General features: G+C 49.9%; 1 long non-coding RNA gene across 3 annotated transcripts; it reads right to left on the reverse strand.

Annotated features, from left to right (window-relative positions):
- Window positions 1-410: 410 nt before the first annotated feature.
- On the reverse strand, window positions 411-21660 carry LOC147574083 (uncharacterized). 3 transcript variants are annotated; one of them, XR_015243698.1, is made up of 3 exons: window positions 21556-21646; window positions 19222-19360; window positions 15176-15308 (listed from the first exon to the last, which is right to left on the reverse strand). It is a non-coding gene; the product is annotated as an uncharacterized LOC147574083 (long non-coding RNA). The 3 variants fall into 3 exon arrangements; XR_015243697.1 differs by lacking the exons at window positions 15176-15308; window positions 19222-19360 and adding an exon at window positions 411-703 and having other exon boundaries at window positions 21556-21657; XR_015243699.1 differs by lacking the exons at window positions 15176-15308; window positions 19222-19360 and adding an exon at window positions 12951-13151 and having other exon boundaries at window positions 21556-21660.
- Between the last annotated feature and the right edge of the window lie 283 nt (window positions 21661-21943).

The raw sequence follows: 21943 nt of genomic DNA on the forward strand, positions 1-21943 counted from the left end.
AAAAACACTATCAAAAGACATACCCACAGAATGGGAGAAAATATTTAAATGCATATAGCTAATAAAGGTCTAGTAACCAGAATAAAGAACCTTTACAATTCAACAACAAAAAAGGCAAAAAATCCAATTTTTAAATGGGCAAAGGACTTGAATAGACAGTTCTCAAGCACAGGAAAAGATGTGTAATGTCATTAGGAAAATGTAAATGAAAACCACAATGAAATACCACTTCAGACCCACTATGAGGGAAATAATGAAAAAAAAATGAAAAAAAAACCAACATTGGTGTGGATGTGGAGAAATTTGAACCCTCTTACATCGCCGGTGGGAATGTAAATGGTGAAGCTGATGTAAAAAACAGTTTGACGGTTCCCCAAAAGGTGAACATAAAATTACCACATGACCACACGTTCTCATTCTTAGGTATATACCCCAAGTAATTGAAAACAAATACTTGTACAATATTATCCAGCATTATTCACAATGGCCAAAAGGGGAAGACAACCTAAATTCCATCAATTGATGAAGGGATAACAAAATGTGGTCTATCCATACACTGGAATATTATTCAGCCATCAAAAGGGAATGAACTGGGGGCGTCTGGGTGGCTCCATCAGCGACTGACTCTTTATCTCGGCTCAGGTCTTGATCTCAGAATCATGAGTTCAAGTGCCAGGATGTGCTCTTATGCTGGGTGCAGAGCCTAGTTTAAAAAAAAATAAAAAGGGAATGAACTGCTGATACACGCTACAACATGGATAAATCTAATAAAACATTCTGTTGAGGAAAACAGCCGGACACAAAAGATCATAGATGGTATGATTCCATTTTAATAAAATATCCAGAATAAGTGACAGAGACAGAAAGCAGATTAGTGGCTGCAAGGCCTGAGGGGAGGACGGGATGGGGAGTGACTGCTAATGGGGTAGGGTTTCCTTTTCAGGTGATGAAAATGTTCTGGAACTGAACAGTGGTGATGGCGGACCCCTCGGAAGCCCTCAGCTGGGACCAACGGCCCAGCCAGGGGAGAGACAAGGACTGCTCAGGCCTCTGAGTCAGTGGACTGATGTCAGTTACCTTCGCCACGGGACCATCTTCCTCCAACACTGTGGAGTATGGCCCACCATGCGGCTTGTGCTTAGAAAAATTACAGTGCATTTTTCTAAACCTGTGTAAGTGCAAACAGCTTGTCTGTTATCTTTGTAAATAAATATCTTTGTATCTTCACAGCACCTAGGAAACGCCTTAAACCATAGGTGCCCAGTATAAGTTTGTTCTTTTCCAAGATTTAGATCTTATCATCCCCCACCCTCACGGAGGGATAAAAACGAGCAACCAGCATATGGGGTGAAGCAAAAAACTGCCGTTCGTACATCTGTGCACCCAACGTTCGTCAAACATGCAGTAGATACTAGGCTCTGTGGGCGGGTAGAGCTGGAACAACGTCTCCGTGCATTTATCAGGGTCCAATTAGGAGACAGAAGCCACACCATCATTGGAATACAGAATGTTTAATACAAAGGATTACTGACAAAGGATGGGTGTAACAAGGGATTCACTAAAGAGGCGTAAAGGTAATTCTAAACAACATAGGATAGCAGAATAAGGAGCAGCCGCTGGCCCCAGGGCAGAGATGGAGCACCCAAGGGAGAGCCCACCACCCTGTCCACCGGAGCCAGGGCCGAGATCCAGACCTCGCTGGATGGGGCATGGCCGCGGTATGCCGCCTGGCAGAGGAATCCCTGGAAATCCACCCTCCGGAGTGTTGGGAACGCCGCCCACAGGGGGGCGCCATGCCTCAGAACTTGCGGAAAGGTATCTGGAAGGTGCCTGGGGAAAGTTGTCGCCTGTGTGTGTGTGTGTGTGTGTGCGCGCGCGTGTGCGTGCTGTATGTGCATGTGCGTGTGTGTGTGTGAGTTATATGGGATAAGATGGTGTCAGGGAGTATCTTTCTGATAAAATGACATTTGAGCAGAGACCTCAAAGAAGCAAGGTAATGACATTGTAGGTATTTGGGTGGGCGGAAGAGAATTCTGAGCAGAGGAAATAGCAACAGAAGAGGCCCCAAAGCCGACCTGGCTGATGCATTCAAGGAACTACGAGTAGCCAGGGGTGGGGTGGGGGTGGGGGGGCCTGGAGCTGGGGAGAGAGCAAGGAGAGAAGGTAGGAGATGTGCTCAGAGATGACATAGGACCTCGAGACCAACATGGCAACGTTAACTTTCGTTCTGGGTGAAACATGTGCATTTCAAAATAATAAACTCACAAGTGTGTGTAAGGGATTATGGGAGTCTGGAAGCAGGAAAGATCGGCTCTGACTTGGGTGGGGGCTGAGAGGAGCAGGAGATTCCAGAAAGAGTGTCCATATTTGGAGAGGCCTCCCCCAGCCCCTGGAGCAGGGGCTGCCTGCCCTGTCCATGGCAGGCATGCATCAGGGAGATGAGATGCAGATCAATGCCTCCTGATAGAACTTTCTGTGATGTTTGGAGCTGATCTCTGTCTGCATTGGCCAGTATGATAGCCACTAGCCACTAGGGCTTTTGAGCGCTAGAAAGGTGCCTAGTGGGACTGAGACACTGAATTTTTAAAATTTGGTTTACATTTACACTTCAATTGCCGCAAGAGACTAGCAGCTACCACGCTGAAGATTACACGTCCGTGTTGCTTACATGCTCCGTATAAACCGATTCAGCCTCAAGTGAATAGAACTCACCTGGGCGCTAAATAAAGCAAGTAGGACCTTGCCTTGCTGACCGCCTCCCCATGCCCCGCCCTGCTGTTTGGTCTGGGCCACACCGAAACTCTCAAGGTCAGCTCATCACCACATCTCATTCTGAGTTAGCAGTCGAGAGATATTTCCATTCTACTAAAAAAAAAAAAAATGTTCTCTTTTTACACATAAACCTTGTTCTTTGCCTGCTAGGTTACTCTCCCAAACATCTGCTCCTCTTATGATAGGAGTGGGAGGGAGCTGGTCAGAACGAAACCCCACGGCCACAGCAGATGGTCTCATCTGACATTAGCACCTACCTTTCCTACCGAGAGCCAAGAATATTCAGGTTGCTAATTTGAACCCAAACAGTGAAGTTCTCTCCCTCTCTCCTTTTTGGGTTCTTATTCTGTAATTTCAGTTTTCAAAAACAAAACCCTTCCGTATGCAAAGTTCTTAGGATGGTTGTGGTCTCCAGTATGTTCCTTGTCAAACAAATGCATTCTGCTTGTGGTTTTAGAGTTTCATAATCATGCCATGTAGGGGTTGTGCTGTGCAGGTTTGAAGGAAGGCTGGCGCAAGGCTGTACGTGAAGGGGATTGGATATGGAGCATTTTTTTAAAAATTTGTTTTGAATGTTTATTTTTGAGAGAGAGAGAGAGAGAGAGAGAGAGAGAGACAGAGCGCAAATGGGGGAGGGGCATAGAGAGAGGGAGACACAGAAACAGAAGCAGGCTCCAGGCTCCGAGCTGTCAGCACAGAGCCCAACGCGGGGCTCGAACTCACGAGCTGTGAGATCATGACCTGAACCGAAGCCGGACGCTCAACCGACTGAGCCACCCAGGAGCCCCTGGAGAATTTTCGATGAGCGACCAGTGTGAACCAGGGCTCTTCAGCACTACTGACATTTTGGGTCAGGTCATTGTCTGTTGTGGGGCTGTTGTGTGCATTGTAGGATGTTTGGCAGGTGTCCCTGGCCTCTACCCACTAGATGCCAGTGGACACCTGTCCCCTGCCCACCGCACCACCATTGAGACAGCAATGTCCCCAGACATTGTCCCAGGTTCCCTGGGAGGAGGCAGAACGGCCTGGGTTGAGAACCACTGGTATAGATAAAACCTGGATGGGGAGAGGGATGTCGAAGACCTCCAAAGTCACCACCCCCCACCTTGGGGATGAAACTGTTAACACAATGGACCCCCAGCAAGTGAGCATTTCTGTGTCTCTCAACATAGACAGTGTTGTTTTTGGGTTTCTAAGCTTTAAACAGGAAGAGTACGTTCTGTAAGGTACACATGCCAGATTCTTTTTTTTTTTTTTTTGCCAGATTCTTCATCCATTGTGTCTTAAGTGTCAGGCCCTGGGGATGTGGCAATGAATAAACAGATTCATGAATTCACTCAACAAATATTTATTGCCTACTATGTGTCAGGCATCGTTCTAGGCACTTGGTATATTAGAGCACTGCAGAGAAATAGAATTATGTATATAAGGAAAAAATATATATATTTACATATACCATATGTAATAACATACCATGTTTGCAAATTCCATATATCATGCTATATTTACAATTCATTCTGCTTTTCATTTTGGATTTCACTCTCCACTTGAGTCCTGCAGTTGGTCTCAGGCAGTTAGCCTCTGCTGGCTCTGGCCGAAACAATTACAAGCATACACACACACACACACACACACACACACATAGTCAATATATATGGCTATATATGTATATATACATATACTATATATACGTAGTCCATATATGTACATATATAGTTCTGTTTCTCTGGAGAACTCTCAAGAGATATATGATATGTATAGAGATGCAATGAACCTAGAATATCCAAAACGACTTTGAAAAAAGAATTAAGTTGGGAGCCAACACCAGCTGTTTTAAGCTAGTGTTAAAGCTATATAGTAAAGTTATGGCATGCATAGTATAGTATAGGATAGTAAAGTTATTTCTAGAACATAGTAGTACCATACATAGCTATGTGGTGTTGGTGTACAGGTTGACAATGGAACAGAGATCAATAGAATAGAATAGTTAATAGTAATATACCACATATAAAGAGTAACCCAAAATAGATCATAAGCTTAAGTGTAAAACCAAAAGTACACAACTTCTAAAAGAAAATGTACCAGAAAACCCTGGTTAGGCAAAGGTTTCTTAGATATGATACCAAAAGTATAATCCATAAAAGAAAAAAATGGATCAAGTGACTTCATTCAAATTAAACTCTTCTGCTCTTCCATAGATGCTGCTAAGAGAATGAAAATACAAGCCACAGACTGGGAGAAAATATTTGCACTACTTATGTGATAAAGGACTAGTATCAGAAGGTATGAAGAACGCTCCAAAACCCAACAAGAAAAAGAACAACTCAATTTTTTAAAAGTGGACAAGGGGCACCTGGGCTATTTAGTCAGTTAAGGGTCTGACTCTTGATTTCAGCTCAGGTCATGATCCCAAGGTCGTGGGATTGAGCCCTGTGTTGGGATCTGTGCTGGGCAGGGAGCCTGGTTGAGATTCTCTTGAGATCTCTTGCAGTCTCTCCCCTCTGTCCCTCCCCTACTCATGCACAGGCACACTGTCTCTCAAAAAGAAAAAAAAAAACACCAAAAAAAAAAAATGGGCAAAACATGTGAACAGACACTTCCAAGGTGTGTGTATATATATATATATATATATATATATATATATGGCCAATAAGCACATGAGAAGATGCTCAACACCATTAGCGATTAGAGAAATAAAAATTACAGAAAACCATAATGAGATAAGCATGACACACCTATTAGAATGGCTAACATTAAAAAGACTGACCAACACCAAGTGTTGATGAGGACGCTACTGAAACTTTCATTCCCTGCTGGTCAGAATGTAGACCGTAGGGCCATTTTTGATATTAATTTGGTAGGTTTTTGAAATTTTAAACACATACCTACGACACAGATTCAGAAATTCCTAGACGCTTACCCAAGGGAAATGAAATACATCCATACAAATGTGTACCTGAACGCTTATGGCATATACCAGCTCTGCTGGGGAATTGGCAAAAACTGGAACCAACCGAGATGCCCATCACCAGGCGAATGGACGTGTCCATACAGAGGAGTATTACTCAGCAATGAAAAGGAGTGAGCTTGTCCTGGAAGGGATGTGTTCTCCAGAACCCTGGGGCCAGGGTTTTAGAGACGGAAGAGCTAGGCCCCTCAACCCTTCCCATGGCTCCCATCTCACTCTGGAAAAAAACGACTTCTGCACAATGACCAGACCCTCCACACTGTCCCCTCAGCTGCCTCCCCTCCTCCTCCTCTCCCCTCACTCCCTGCGCTCCAGCCACACTGGCTTTGCTGCTGTTCCTCAGACTCGCTGGGCCTGTTCCCTTTGCCTGGAATACTCTTCCATGGAGAACCACACGGCTCCCTTTTCCTCCTCCTTCAGGTATTTATTTATTTGTTTTAAATGTTCTTTTTTTTTTTTTTTAATTTTTTTTTCAACGTTTATTTATTTTTGGGACAGAGAGAGACAGAGCATGAACAGGGGAGGGGCAGAGAGAGGGAGACACAGAATCGGAAACAGGCTCCAGGCTCCAAGCCATCAGCCCAGAGCCTGACGCGGGGCTCGAACTCACGGACCGCGAGATCGTGACCCGGCTGAAGCCGGACGCTTAACCGACTGCGCCACCCAGGCGCCCCTGTTTTAAATGTTCTTAAAAAAATTTTTTTTAATGTTTATTTATTTTTGAGAGAGTGAGAGAGAGCACAAGCAGGGGAGGGGCAGAGAGAGAGGGGGAACCGAGGATCCCAAACGGGCTCCGTGCTGACAGCAGACAGCCCGATGCAGGGCTGGAACCCATGAACAGAGAGGTCAGGACCTGAGCTGAAGTCGGACGCTCAACCACCTGAGTCACCCAGGTGCCCCCAGGTCTTTACTTAAATGTTACTTTGCACCTCTGGGACACTTAAAGACCTCCAGGTCCTAATTCCTGGGCCCTGCGAATATTCCTTCATCTGACAAAGGGACTTTGCAGATATGGCTGAGGTAAGGATCTTGAGATGGGGAGAAGATCCTGGACTATGGGGGGGGGGGGCGGCGCGCTCAGTGTAACCTCAAGAGTCCTATGAGAGGGAGGTGGAGGGAGGGCTGCCATAGAAGAGGCAGGTATGGCTTTGAAGAGGGGGGAAGTGGGGGGCACCTGAGTGGCTCAGTTGGTTAAGTGTCTGACTTCAGCTCAGGTCATGATCTCGTGGTTCATGGGTTCAAGCCCACTTTAGGCTCTGTGCTGACAGCTCAGAGTCTGGAGCCTGCTTCGGATTCTGTGTCTCCCTCTCTCTCTCTGCCCCTCCCCTGCTCCCACTCTGTCTGTCTCTCTCTTAAAAATAAATAAACATTAAAAAATTTAAAAAGAAAGAAAGAAGATGGAGGGAGGGGCCACGAGCCAAGGGACGCCAGGAGCACAATTCCGGAAGCTGAGAGTGGCCAGGCATGGATTCCCCCCTGGAGGTTCCAGAAGGAGCCAGCCTCCCCTCACCTTGACGTTAGCCCAGCGAGACTGATTTGGGACTTCTGACCTTCAAAATTATAAATGGGGGAACGAACAAATGAGGGAATAAATGTGCGTTGTTTTAAGTCACCGGTTCGTGGCACTTTCTTTACCCTGGCAGCCGTAGGAAACTAGTCCACTATCTTCCTTAACATTTCGGTCCCCATGCCTGGAACTCCTGTCTTCCTTCCCTGCTCCATGCTCCCTCGTGGCCCTGATCAGGCTATAAATGTCACTTATCTTACGTCTTATGTGTGTCTCCCGTAGACTCCAAGGACGCAGGGGTACTTTGTTCTATCCGTGCTGTATTCCCACAACTTGGGATGTAGGAGGGCTCAGCAAACTACGTGTAGAAACGCAGCAGTGGAACAAGTATGTACAAGATCTTCATATTCAGAACAGCACAGGAAATAATTTAACAGCAGCCACACGGGCCTTGTTTACGACTGGTCGAGTTTGCTCCATGTTTCCCTTTTCTAGGCCACAAAGCACCGCACACATGGTCTCAGTCCCCTTTGACCGGGTCCACCAGTGCCATCCCCTCCCCAGAAGGAGTTTGTGAGTTTGGTTTGTGTGTTTCCAGGTCATTTCTGATATCTTAACACCCGTGTGCAAGTGTACGTGAGTTATGCCTAGGTCTGTTTAAAATCCATACCGATGGTGGGGCGCCTGGGTAGCTCAGCGGTTGAGCGTCTGACTTGGGCTCAGGTCATGATCTCACGGTTCATGAGTTCACATTGGGCTTTGTGCTGACAGCTCGGAGTCTGGAGTCTGCTTCAGATCCTGTCTCTCTCTCTCTCTCTCTCTCTCTCTCTGCCACTCCCCCAGTCCTGCTCTCTCTCTCTTTCTCTCTCAAAAATAGATCAACATTTAAAAAAAATCGACACCGTGGGACGCCTGAGTGGCTCAGTTGGTTAAGCCTCCGAGTTCGGCTCAGGTCATGTTCTTGTAGTTCATGGGTTCAAGCCCCACATCGGGCTCTGTGCTGACAGCTGGGAGCCTGGAGCCTGTTCGAATTCTGTGTCTCCCTCTCTCTCTCTGCCCCTCCCCAGCTCCCCAGCTCCTGCTCTGTCTCTCTCTCTCTCTCAAAATTAAATAAATATTTTAAAAATTAAAAAAAAAATCCACACCCATGGAGCCACAGGGTAACCCGCCTTTCTCCACTCATCACTGTGTTCTTGAGAGACCCAGGGTAGAGATACGCGTAGGCCTGGCTTTCTTCTTTTTCCCGCTGCACATGCTCCACGACAAGCATACATCACATTCGATTCATCCCTTTCCCTGCTGATGTCTCGGGCAGGGTCTGGGCGGGAAACAGACCAACCACTCAAAGCGAGAAGGAACTGAATGAAGGGACTCTTTGGAAAGGTGTGGGCAGGGCTGAGGAAAACAACACACTGAGCGGCCTTACTTCTGTCCCCCGTTTCGAATAGTGCTGCAGCCGACGTGTTTGTCCTCCCGCCCACGTGCAGAAGCTCCTCCGAGGTCCCCTGTGAGGGGACTGGCTGGGCCAGGTTATTCTCAGACACTGTGATCCCCTTGAATCTGGTTTTATGTAAGGAAGTAGGGGGTGACTATCTCGATCTATGAGCGTGTGCACCTCAAAAGGAATTTACCCCGAGTCCCCTCTTCTTGGAGTCGTCCAAGAGGACTGTGGATGGCCTTTCTTCACACGGCGATGTCCCCTACAGATTTGTCTGCATGTCCCTACCGAACAAATTGCAATTCATAGAATGATGTAGGGCAAGGAATCCTGGGCCCAGCCTCAGCCCCATTCCTGTGACTTTGTACACGTGTCTTTGTCCACCAGGGTCAGCGACAGCGCAGCCGGGGCCCCACCTTGCCAAGAACCGGTGGGGGGCGGGGGGCCAGGTCTGCTCGGGGCCCTGGGGAGCGCCTGGCAGGTCCTGCAGAAGCAGTTCTTTTCTGCAGAAAGAACAAAAGTGCCCGCCTTTCTCTCACTTCCTTTTTGGGGCCTGGGAGGGTTGGCCTGTGAGTGGCCAGCTGCTATTTCTGGGCCTCGGCTGCTCTGTGTGAAACCCCAGTCCCTCCCGAGAGGAAAGAGTGGAGGAAGGAGGGGGGTGCCAGGTGACCTTGCCCTTGGTCTGCGGTGCAATGGGCCCAGGTGTGGCGGTTACAGTCTCGAGTAAAACCGACCCTAGAAGGTCGGGACGGTTCTGGCGTGGCAGGTTTCCTAGCAGAAAAGCACGGTGCACGTGCTATTTATAGGTGCTCAGAATAGAGTGGGCTGCCTGTTAAAAGATGGCATCCACTCTCCCTGATTTTGACAGAAGGGGAAACTGAGGCTCAGGACGTTGAGTGCCAGGTCTGAGGTCACACACTGAGCTTGGGACAGAAACAGGACTAGAACCCAGTGTCTGGACTCCCTCCTCAGGGAATGATGGGGTTGCCTACGTGGAGCAGAGGCGAGATGAGTTTTGAGGGCCACAGAATGTCTTCCCCCTCCCCAAACCGCCGCCAGGCTGGTATGGTCCAGAGCCCAGGGTGTCTGTGAGGTGGGGGAGGGAAGGCACGGTTGGGAGGGAGAGAGGCTGCTATACCCATCCGGGGTCTCCAGGCCTGCATCCCTCCCTCTCCTACCCACCTTCATGATTCATGTCGGCCTTTTCTTTTTTCAAATTTTTAAATGTTTATTTATTTTTGAGACAGAGAGGCAGACAGAGCGTGAGTGGGGGAGGGGCAGAGACAGAAGGAGACACAGAATCCAGAGCAGGCCCCAGGCTCCGTGCTGACAGCTCAGAGCCCGACGCGGGGCCCGAACTCACGAACTGTGAGATCATGACCCGAGCCGATGTCGGACGCATAACCAACTGAGCCGCCAAGGCGCCCCGTATCAGCCTTTGGTAATCTTTCCTTTTGCACCATCTGGGTCGCTCTTTGGTGTTCACTGGAACCTGATTTCACTGGAACAAAAATGGCTGTGTGGTATTCCTTCCTTCATTCCTTCTCCCTCCCTGTCTTCTCTGCCTCCCTCCTTCCCTCTCTGCCTCTCTTCTTCCCTGTGCTTGTTGAGCATGTACTACCTACTGGATACCATTCCAGAGATGGTCAGGGCTGTCCTCATTGACAAGGCAAGATTTGAGCCAAGATTTGTAGGAAAGGATGTCTGACCCAAGCAGCTATCCGGGCAAAGAGCGTTCTAGGCAGAGGGAACAGCAGGTGCAAAGGCCCTGAGGCAGGACCATGATCGACATGGTGGACGTGCAGGTGAGTGACTAACGTGGCTCAAAGTGGGTAGGGATCAGGGAGGAGGTGAGAAGTGGTCATCTTCTCCCACAGATGTGGGAGATGGTGGTGACACAGGCGTGGGAGGTGGTGACACAACTGTGGGTGGTGGTGACACAGGTGTGGGTGGTTGTGACACAGGTGGGGGAGGTGGTGACACAGGTGTGGGTGGTGGTGACACAGGTGGGGGAGGTGGTGACACAGGTGTGGGTGGTGGTGACACAGGTGTGGGAGGTGGTGACACAGGTGTCAGTGGTGGTGGTGACACAAGTGTGGGTGGTGGTGACACAGGTGTGGGAGGTGGTGGTGACACAGGTGTGGGAGGTGGTGACACGGGTGTGGGAGGTGGTGACACAGGTGTGGGAGGTGGTGACACGGGTGTGGGAGGTGGTGACATGGTGTGGGAGGTGGTGGTGACACAGGTGTGGGTGGTGGTGACACGGGTGTGGGAGGTGGTGGTGACACAGGTGTGGGAGGTGGTGACACGGTGTGGGAGGTGGTGGTGACACAGGTGGGGGAGGTGGTAGTGACACACGTGTGGGAGGTGGTGGTGACACAGGTGTGGGAGGTGGTGACACAGGTGGGGGAGGTGGTAGTGACACAGGTGTGGGTGGTGGTGGTGACACAGGTGTGGGAGGTGGTGACACAGTTGTGGGAGCTGGTGGTGACACAGGTGTGGGAGGTGGTGACACAGGTGTGGGTGGTGGTGACACAGGTGTGGGTGGTGGTGACACAGGTGTCAGTGGTGGTGAGACAGGTGTCGGTGGTGGTGAGACAGGTGTGGGAGGTGGTGACACAGGTGTGGGAGGTGGTGGTGACACAGGTGTGGGACTTGGTGGTGACACAGGTGTGGGAGGTGGTGACACGGGTGTGGGAGGTGGTCGTGACACAGAGGTGAGTGGCAGCTGCCACATAAAAGTGGGCAATGTGTGCTCCTTTAGCCCAAACTGGTTGAAAACGGTGTCCCATGGCCCTGTTAACGGGGCCGAGGTTGGGGCAGACAGTCGGTGTGGAGGGACAGCCAAATGCTGGCCTTGCCCCCACGCGGGGCGTCAGGCCTTCCCTGAGGAGAGGGGTGCCGGCGGGTTAGGGGCGGCCGGGAAGACGGTGGCCGGTGGCCGGGTGTGAGGCTCGCGCACACAGCCCCTCCCCCGCTTTGGGGAGGTCCTCGCGGTGGGGGAGGAGCTCGAGCTCTGGGGAGTTGGCAGCCATCCTGATCCCAGAGGTGGGTTGCTTCTGGAAACAGAGATCCAGGGCTTCTCCTCCAGGGACAGATAACGACTGGCACCTCAGGTCCCCCTGAAGCCTTCCCGTTGGGCCATGAAGCCGTCTTCTCCCTTATTTCTGAGGAAGGGAGAATTGTGTCACTCGTGGTAGTCCACGCTGGGTGAAGAGCTTAACATGCTTCGTCTCACCCAGTCCTCGCGATGGTCCTGTGAGGTAAGGACCACCATCATTCCATTTCACAGATGAGAAAACTGAGGCTCAGAGAAGGTATGGAGTCTGCCCAAGGTGTCCCAGCGGCTAGGTGGCGGAGTGTGACTTGACCCAGGTCTGTCCGGCCTGGCCTGAGCGGCTGCTGGAATCCTCCCGCACAGCTGGAGGGAGGTCAGAGGTCCAAGCGCTTTGGAAAGTAGTTATGTGACTTGGCAGAATTCGCTAAGGCCGTGCCTACGCCTCCCACGAACCAGCAATCTCACTCCTGGGTACGTGCCCAGCAAAGTCTCTCTGGGAGCTCTGTGGACTCGGGCCTGCAGGCTCGCCCCACCTCCGCTGCCCGCTCCTGGCCCCCGAGCAAGTCCACAGTGCGCCCTGGGGACCCGGTGGGACCCCAAGGCCTTGCCAGGAGACGTGCCGGGTCCCACCTTGCCAGTCACAGACCCGCGTGAGGTGGGTTTTCTTGCGCACTCGCACCGCAGCCGGCTGCGGGGGCGGGGGCCGGGGTCCGGTTGCCTTGTCCTAAGCCAGACTTCAAAGAGATTCGGGAAAATGTTCAAGGGCTGCTCGTCTCGCTAATTCCCCTTCAATACATACTGACTTCCTCGTAACAATCTGTTACTTATCTTGACAAGCCGTGGGTGGAGCTAGAGAGTATGATGCTAAGTGGGAGGAGTCGGTCAGGGAAAGGCCAGTACCCTACGATTTCACTCCTATGTAGAGTTTAAGAAACAAAACCCACAGCAAAGGGGAAGAAAAAACCGAGAGAGAGACAAACCTAGGAACAGACTGTGAATTATAGGGGACAACCTGATGGTTGGGGTCGGTAGCAGGGTTGGGATGGGGATGGGATTAAGGAGGGCACTTGTGATGAGCACAGGGTCGTGTATGGGACTGCTGAATCACCATATTGTGCCCCTGAGACTAGTATAACACTGCATGTTACCTCCCTGGAGTGATCAACTTAAATTTTAAAAAAAGAGTGAAAAAAAATAAATCAGTAAGTAGGTCTTTAACTTCTCAGTTTTAATTTCTGACGCGGTCACTACTGATAGGTGTGCCCACGAACGACAGCTCTCTGGGCTCCTCCACTGGGATCGGGACCAGGCAGGGGTCCCCGGGGACAGATGGCAGGAAACACAGGCCCAGGTTCCCCGCAGGCTCCGAAACCCTTCCTGTCGGGGCCGTCCGTGGTGCTCCTCAAAGCTGTACGGGTCGTGCAAGACGAGGAAAGACTGAGAAACTGTCACAGGTTGGAGGAGACTGAGGAGACGGTGTGCGTTGTGAGGGGGGCTGGATGGGACTCTGGAACAGATACGGGAGCGTCGGGACAAACGGGTGACATGGAACAAAGGCGACAGTTTGTATTGTCATTACCGTTCTGGGAACGACCACTACGAGGACAGGGGGTGGCAGGGTGGGCTAGGCCACAGAGGTAGGTCCACGATAAGTCTGAGATGCCCCTTCAGAAGGCAGGAGGAGGCACGGAGGAGGCCAGCAGGGACCCAAGTCGAGTCCAGAGGAGAAACCTGGCTGCACATGTGGATTTATGTGCTGTCACTGTTACTACACGCTGAGCACAGGCCAAGTGTGTTAGAGTCCCCCGGAAGAAGAGAACCAGCAGGAGGCATATACATAAAGAGAGAGACTTATTTTAAGGAATCAGCTCATGCAATTGGGGGCTGGCAAGTCTAAGATCTGCAGCACAGGCTGGAGGGCTGGAGACCTAGGGAAAAAGCTAGACGTTGCCGTTACAAGCCCGAAGGCCGTCTGGAGGCAGAATTCGTTCTTCCTCAGGGACACTCAGTCTTTTGCTCTTAAGGCCTTCAACTGATTGGATGAGGCCCACCCATTTTGTGTGTGTGTTGCGGGGGGGGCGGTCATCTGCTTTACTCAAAGTCCACATGTTTCACGGATAATCTCATCCAGAAATACCTTCACAGCGATATCTAGATTAGCATTTAACCAAATGTCCAGGCGCTGTGGCTCGGCTGAGTGGACACATAAAATTAACCATCCCAGCAGGGAGATGGTGGGACAGAGATGTCAGGGATCCAGGTGTGGTTCTTAGAAACAGCCCCGCCTTCCTTTTGGTTTCTTCCCGGGCTTATCAGGATCTCAAAACAGGTTTCAGGTGCCCTGCAACCCAACAAGGGCCTCTCGTACAACGAGGCCCCGAACACCGTGCAAAGCAGAGCCCTTGGAAACGCAGCTCTGTGTGAGACCAGACAGAAAGATCAAAAGGAATGGCCCCCTCCCGCCTCAGACACCCTAGGGTGAGCTCTCCTACCTGGGAGTTGAGTTTAGCACTTTGCTCTCGCGTTGTTGTGCTTAGACCTTTATACAACTCTATGCAGAGTGATGTCCTCTCAGCCAGGCAGTGGACACCCGGAGGACAGAGACCCGGATTGCCTGTCGAGTAGCAGTGATGGGGAGCTCACTGCTCAGCTGAGGCAGCCTTCGGATGGTGCTGACTGAAGGAGTTCTCCTCAAAGTTTCACTAGCACTCTCTCCCCAGGTCCTTCACATCCCATGGAGCCTACACAGGATGGCCCCCAGGATGACACCCGGGGCGTGTGAGGACTGTCACCGAGCCTTCTCTTCAGAGGAGGCACAGTCTTGTTCCTCACGACAGACGGGCTCCGGGCTGCTGGGGGCCCTCCTCTGATCACATTCCTGTTCTGGAAGGCCCTTTCCCACTCTCCACGGGGCCTGGCCGACAGCAGACTCTCGATAATTGTCTTGAATAACAAAGCGAGCCCATTCGAAGAGCTAAGTCGTAGTCCTGCACAGCGTTCTAAAAGTTCACTTATTCAATAAGTATTTATTGACTTCCTACCATGTGCCAGGCTCCGTGTTAGGGTCTGGGAATAAAATGGTCCCCCAAACAGACGTGACCCTACAAGGGCCCTGGCGGATCCCCCTCAGGCCTCTCTGCTTCCCTGTACCCCAACTTCCAACCGCCAGGGCTCATAGTTCTGACTCCCGGGAGGCTGTCATGCTCGCTGCTGAGCAAGAAGGAAGTGCCAGGGGATTGATACGCCCCGGGAACAGCCCTCAACCAGTAAGACTGGTAGGAACTGGTGTGTAAATATCCAGCCCTCCCCCCCCCCCCCCCCCACCGCTTCCCCAGGCACAAGTTTGACACCATTTCCCAGACTTGCCCTCTGGGATTGAGCGCCAGGTGCCCACCATGGCAGCTGGCATAATAACATACTTTCTTGGTTGCTTTTCCTGCCTTGTGTCATTTCCCTAACCCTTACCTGCAATTCCCGAACAAACAACTTGTGCTTCATCTTCCTCTCGGGGTGTGCTTGTGGGGAGGGCAGACTAAGACAGCCTCGGCCCTCACAGGGCTTCCAGCTAGTGAGAAGATGGATAATAAATGGGCCATAACAAATCAATATATAATTTGAAATTACGATAAGGGGTGTGAAGGGAAGAACAGGGTATATATGAGGGGCCAGGTGGAGAGAAGTGTGAATGTACCGCTCGAAGGTGCCAGAGCGCAAGGTCAGGAAAGGCTCCTCAAAGGAAGTGACATTTAAACAGAGACCTGGAGGATGAGGGAAAGGAAACAGCATTCTAGATGGAGGAGAGCATGTGCGAAGGTCCTGGGGCACAAAGACGCTTGGCATAGTTAAGTTACAGGAAAAGAGCCTCACATCTCACTATAGTGTAGTAAGCAGGGGAGAGAGTGGTATGACAGGAAACTAGAGGGCCGGGCGGTATCGAAATCAGGTATTGTCTGGTGAGCAGAGCAAGAAGTTTTTACTTTTCTCTCAAGATAACGAGCGAGCTTCCAGCAATGGTAAACTAGATTATTTCAGACCATTCCTCCCGCTGAGAATCCTAGAAGAGCTGGACAAAATTAAAAAGGAAAACCTGTCTGTTGGAAGGTACCAGATAACTATCAAGTCAGTGAGAAATTATGGGGATTATGGGGCCAAGATCTGGGAGAGCATGGATGCCCAGAGAGGAGGTGAGGCTGGCTGTCGATACCACTTTCCCCCTCAAGGGGATTACCGACTTGAAAGCAAGGTTTGAGAGGCTGAGAGGTTGAGCAGAGCTTTTTTTTTTTTTTTTTTTTTTTAAATTTTTTTTTTTAACGTTTATTTATTTTTTTGGGACAGAGAGAGACAGAGCATGAACGGGGGAGGGGCAGAGAGAGAGGGAGACACAGAATCGGAAACAGGCTCCAGGCTCCGAGCCATCAGCCCAGAGCCCGACGCGGGGCTGGAACTCACGGACCGCGAGATCGTGACCTGGCTGAAGTCGGACGCTTAACCGACTGCGCCACCCAGGCGCCCCGAGCAGAGCTTTTTTTTAGACTCATGAAGCTTACTTAGAATTTAGAACCTGCCAAGGAGAGAGTGTTTATTAAACATCCAAAGGTTTGAGTCGGGATCCGTAAGGGCTGTGTGTTAAGAATAAAGATGAAAAGGACACAGACAAGCCCTCACAGGAAATGAATTCCAGCTTCAAGGCGTATCAATTCCTGACTCAACTAAGGGGATCTGGGACTGCCCAGCTAAGGTGATCCCAGCTTAGCTCCCTGCCCAAAGCAAAAGTAAAAAGGAAGACGCCATCAAGTTATCTGTAACTTTTCATACTCAACACCCGGCCCCACAAGAATACAAGATTCGCCAGCAAATCAGGGGAAAACACACACACACACACACACACACACTAAAGAGACGCAAGACGATCTAGATATTGGAGTTATAATATGGATTTTGAAAATAACTGCAATTAAATGTTCAGTGAAGCGGCACATGGGTGGGCTCAAGCGTCCAACTTCGGCTCAGGTCACGATCTCACGGTTCGAGGGTTCGAGCCCCGCATCGGGCTCCGTGCTGACAGCTCGGAGCCTGGAGCCTGCTTTGGATTCTGTGTCTCCCTCTCTCTCTGCCCCTAACCCACTCGCATTCTGTCTCTGTCTCTTTCAAAAATAAATACATATTAAAAAAATTTAAGGGGCGCCTGGGTGGCGCAGTCGGTTAAGCGTCCGACTTCAGCCAGGTCACGATCTCGCAGTCCGTGAGTTCGAGCCCCGCGTCAGGCTCTGGGCTGATGGCTCGGAGCCTGGAGCCTGTTTCCGATTCTGTGTCTCCCTCTCTCTCTGCCCCTAACCCACTCGCATTCTGTCTCTGTCTCTTTCAAAAATAAATACATATTAAAAAAATTAAAAAAAATTTTTTTTAAATGCTCAGTGAGTTACAAGACAAGATGAGAATTTGGGCAATGAATGGGACTCTGTAAAAGGGAATCATAAAATGAAACATACTCTTGCCATGTGATCCAGAAATTGCCATCCTTGGTATTTACCCAAGTGAATTGGAAATTTATAAGAACATGAAAAACCTACACATGGACGTTTATGGCAACTTTACTCATAATTGCCAAATCTCGGAAGCAGCCTTCAGAGGTGGATGCATAGATAAACAGTAGTACATCCAGACGATGGAATACTCTCCAGTACTAAAAAGAAATGGTTATTAAGCCACAAAAAGACATAGAAGAACCTTAAATGCGTATTAATAACTGGAGGAAGCCAATCTGAAAAGGCTGTGGACTGTATGATACAGCTTTATGACATTCTGGGAAAGGCAAGGCTATGCAGACAGCACAAAGATCCGTGGTTGCCAGGAGTTACAGTGGCGGGAGGCATGAGCAGGCAGAGCACAGAAGACTTTGGGGGCAGTAAAACAATTCTGTATGATACTAGAGTCTACACATGCCGTTACACATTTTTCAAATCCCATGGAATGTACGTCACCGAGGGCGATCCCTGATGTAAACTGGGCTTGAGTGATGATGACGTTTCAACGTAAATTCACAATTGTAACAAATGTCCCACTTTGATGTGTGGCGTTGATGGCGAGGAGGCTACGTATATATGGGAAGCGGAGTAGGGGCATATGTGAACTTTCTGTACTGTCTGCTCAATTTCGTTGTGAAGCTAAACTTGCTTGAAAAAATAAAATCTATTATTTTTTTAAATAATAGAAGAAAATCAACCGAAGGAAAGGAAAGGAAAGGAAAGGCGGAAGGGAAGGAAGGGAGTAACAAAAGCAAAGGAAGGAGGGAGGGATGGAGGGAGGGAGGGATGGAGGGAGGGAGGGATGGAAGGAAGACAGGAAAGGAAGGAAGACAGGAAAGGAAGGGAAGGAGGAAGAAAAGGGAATCAAGTGGAAATTGTGGACCTGAAAAACTGGGTAAGTGAAATTAAAAGCTCAAAAAATAAGTCTAATAGTTGACTAGATGCGGCTGCAGGGAAATGGAAGAAAATGGAAGGTAGCTCACAGGAAAATATCCAGACTGAAGAGAAAAAAAGAGAAAAGGAGAAAAATGAAGTATGGGACATGGTATAAAAGACCTAACACAGGCATAATTGGAGTCCCAGAAAAAGAGGAGAGAGAAAGTACTGGACGGTGGTGGTGGTGTAAGAAATAATGACGAAGCATATTTCAAATGAATGAAAAGACATCCAGCCATGGATTTGAGAAGGACTATGAACTCTTAGCAGGATAAATAGAAAGAAAACCACACCTAAGTACAGCCCGATAATATCACTGGGAATCTAAGACAAGAAGAAAAATCTTAGAAGTAGGCAGAGAAGACAAAAAATAGATTTCGGGGCGCCTGGGTGGCTCGGTCGGTTAAGCGTCCGACTTCGGCTCAGGTCCCGATCTCGCGGTCTGTGAGTTCGAGCCCCGCGTTGGACTCTGGGCTGACGGCTCGGAGCCTGGAGCCTGCTTCCGATGCTGTGTCTCCCTCTCTCTCTGCCCCTCCCCCACTCGCGCTCTGTCTCTGTCTCAGAAATAAATAGACATTAAAAAAAAATTTTTTTTTTAAATAGAGAGATTTCAAGGAGGGCCTGATATAATATCTGATTTACATTTTGAAAAGTTCATTTGCAACTGCTGGACGAGAATGGGCGGAAGCAGGTGAGTTAGGGGCCCAGCAGAAGGCGAGGTGGGTACGAGAGTGATGGCAGTGAGGATGGGAGGGAAGCAGCCATGGGGAGGAGGTTCTGTATTTCGGAGACAGAAGAGACCACTTGGTGATGGAAAAGACCCGGGAGTGAGGAAAGGAAAGAATCAAGGGTCGTCCCCAGACTTCTGGTTTGAGTCATTCAGTAAACGGTGGTCATTTACTGAAATGGGCAAGAATGGGAGAGGGAGTGGCTTGGGGCATGTTATGTTGAGTAGGTGATTTGCTGTCTCTGAGCCTCATCATCGTCTTTCCAAAGTGGGGTCATACTTGTACTCACCTCAAAGCTTCATGGCTACTACTGTCATAGACATCCAAGTTGAAGTGTCTGGTCGACGGTTCAGGGCAGGCAGCTGGAAGCAGGATCTCACCGTTTGCACCCTGGGGTCCCTGTGTCCTTAGCCGCTTTCGACCCAGAGCTGAAACAACAAGGCCAGCCCAGCCATGTGGTTGAGGGGGCCCAAGAGCTAGTTTAACCACCTGTACTGGGGCCAATTTCCCACTTAATCAGGAAAAAGGAGAAAAATACACTAGCCTTGAATAGTAGCAGGCGATTAAATTCAAACCCTGCAACACAGACGGTCTTAAGTGTTTTTTTCTCCTTCACCCAAAACTTTTAAATTCTGCTTCTGCAATCTGATGCTTGCTAATCTGCCTTATTCCATCTGCATTTATTGTTTTGCGTTTGCTAGCCGCTGGGAGATTAACACTCACCCTCTCTCTTCTTGGAGGGAATTTTCCCGTGAGACTGCGAGGCTGCACCAGAAACTGTGTTTGTTTTTTTTTTTTGTTTTTCCCAAGCGTTGATCTGATTCAATTCAATTCGATCCAACTCAGATATATCTGGAGGACTTTGTCTGTGCCAGGTACTGAGGGAGTCCAACGTATTATTTCAATCATTTCTCTGTTCAGTAAACATTTGTCTGCTACTTCTCAGATCCACCCCCGCAGGCCTTTTTCAAGTTCACTGTGCACTCACTGTGGGCTTCCCTGCAGGAACTTTGACCTTCACCCTGCCATGTCTCCAGCACCCCTGCATGCAGTAGGTGCTCAGTTAATGCTTGTGGACTGAGTGGGTGAACAACTCTGCCTTTGGTCCGACATGTCCTCTCTGAGAGGGTCCGGGGTCCCCGGCAGAAGAACGTCAGGGTCAGGCAGGAGCTCAGGCTCGTATTTGGAGCTTGATGAACATTTGTAACCACCCCAGCTCATCCGGCACCCACTGGGAAGATCATGGGCTCCGGGGTCAGATGCTATGGGAGGAAACCTCAGCTCTGCCACATTCTTGGCGATGGGGAAAATGCTCAGTCTCTTTAAGCCTCGACTCCCTTATCTGTAAAACGGGGGCCTTGGTGGCATCTGCCTTATTTTGAGGATGAAGCAACTTAAAATAAAGCTTGCGCCTGGCACATCGTAGTAGTTCAACTAACTATGGTCACTGATTATTCTCCTAATGCCTCCCCCCAGCACACACACACCATTGCCTTCACTGTGGGGCCCAAGCCCCTTTTCCAGCTCATCTCCTACTGTGTACAGATAAGGGAGGCCAGAGGCCTCAGCACAGAAATTGGCAGCTAGTCTCCTCCTCCCTCTCATTCATGCAACAACTGTCTGTTGGGTGCCTTTCATGTGCCAGGCACAGCTCCAGGTACCAGGGACACGGTGATGTCAACATGAAGCCCCTGCCTGCCGTAAGGCCTGCTGAAGCTTACGGTCCACTGGGGAAGCGGATGATCTGCCAGTAAGCACGTGAACAAGCTCACTCTAAGCAGATGTGAGCGCTCAGAAGGCAATAAACCAAGTAAACGTGGCAGCAAGTGATTGCGTTGAGAATGCTGGTCACGGCTGAGCATCTCAGCAGGGAGAACGGCAGGGGCAAAGGCCCTGAGGTGGGGAATGTGTCTGGCTGGTCTCCTGGAGTGAGCAGGGGAGAGAGGTGGGAAAGGAGATGCAGTGGGACTAGATAGTGCGGGGCTTTGTGCAGGTTCCGTGCCTGGCTTTGTACTTCTAGCCTCCCCCCGGCCCGGGACGTCTGTGAATCAGTGGACTGTGGATGCGAGTGCTCGCTGAGTCACCTCTGCCTCACTGTGGGGCCCAGTCTCATCTTCTCACGAAAGACCCGGTTCACTGATTTTCCTTCCCTGAATTGGTCACTGCCCAGCAGAAGCCGAAGGAACCAAAATCTTGAGGGCTTTGTTCGTTTTTAATTTCCAACCTTCTCATCCATTCGTTTATTCACTCAACAAATCTTTGTGAGACGTATATGACATGCTGAATATTTTGCTGGGCTCTGAGGACAACTCACATACCAGCCCAGAGCCTAGAGACTTCAATGCCTCAGCTTTCCCATCTATGAAATGGGCAGGCTGGAACTGATGTCTACGAACTACTTCTCTTCTAGAGTCCGGATGACAGTGGAGAAGTCTGTAAATATCTCTGCCCAACATCACATGTACAAGAGAGGGCTTGGAGGGAGAGGCGGAGAGACTCCTCTTGTTCCCAAACTTAAGAGATAAAAGGTCTCCCCCTGTTGAGTCTCGTGGCTCCATCGCCCACCCACTCCGGCTCCAACCGATCCAAAAACTGTAAAAGATTTAAGAGATCACTGACTCACCTCTCCTTCCTGAGCTGCAGTGAGGAAAGAAGAACTTTAAGCTGCCTTCTCTGTTTGTCTCCTGATCCAGAAACCCGAGTCAGTGGGCTGGGAGCTATTTGCAAGGCTGCACTTTTTGGTTAACAAAAAATTTCTCTGCTCATAGCCAAGGGGAGGGGCGGGACAACCAGAACCCCACTTCTTCTTTTGGTAAGAAGTCATCTTTTCTTCTCTCGGGGAACCGTCTGGGCATGTGGGAGAAGTGTGGAGAGGCGATGCTGTCGAGAGGGAAAGGTTTGGGCGCTGCAGGTAGCCCACTTACCAGCTCTTTGACCTTAGGCAAGTCACTGTACCTCCCTGACCCTCAGACTCCTCTTCGGTAAAATAGGAATAATAATAAATAAGTTTC

This window comes from Puma concolor, chromosome E1 (genome assembly GCF_028749965.1).
Source record: "Puma concolor isolate L17-30 chromosome E1, mPumCon1.1.hap2, whole genome shotgun sequence".
NCBI classification, from domain to species: Eukaryota; Metazoa; Chordata; class Mammalia; order Carnivora; family Felidae; genus Puma; species Puma concolor.